Source organism: Natator depressus, chromosome 2 (assembly GCF_965152275.1).
Source record: "Natator depressus isolate rNatDep1 chromosome 2, rNatDep2.hap1, whole genome shotgun sequence".
Classification (NCBI taxonomy): Eukaryota; Metazoa; Chordata; order Testudines; family Cheloniidae; genus Natator; species Natator depressus.
The window spans coordinates 6,815,767-6,816,179 of record NC_134235.1 but is presented as its reverse complement, the minus strand read 5'-3'; positions in this window follow the sequence as shown (position 1 = coordinate 6,816,179).

The following is a 413-nucleotide window of genomic DNA, read 5'->3' as shown; positions in this document are numbered from 1 at the left end:
CGTGCTCGCTTTGCTGGTGCCTAGAGCCGACCCTGAGTTCTGCCAAAGCACAGAGAGCTAGTTTTCTTCTCTGCATTACCAGCTTCTACCAGACATTTACCCATGTCCATTTTGCCTGGTCTTACAGGTCCATGAGTTAAAACACCTATCCACTCCCTAGCTGCCCACAGCTGGCTGAAGGCAAAGCACCTGCAGTTGCAATAGGAGAGTGAATCAGTTTATGAGCTCCTTCAAACAGAAACCCTTTGAGAACCTTCCCTCCCCCCCCAGACATACTGTATTTCGGGAAAGGTCAATATTCAGCAGTTTGCAAATGTAAGTGCTTAGTCTGACCCCCTGTATAACACAGGCCATGATAACAAAGCTTAACACGAGACATGCTAATCTCTGAGCTGAACAATTGCATCTTCCTG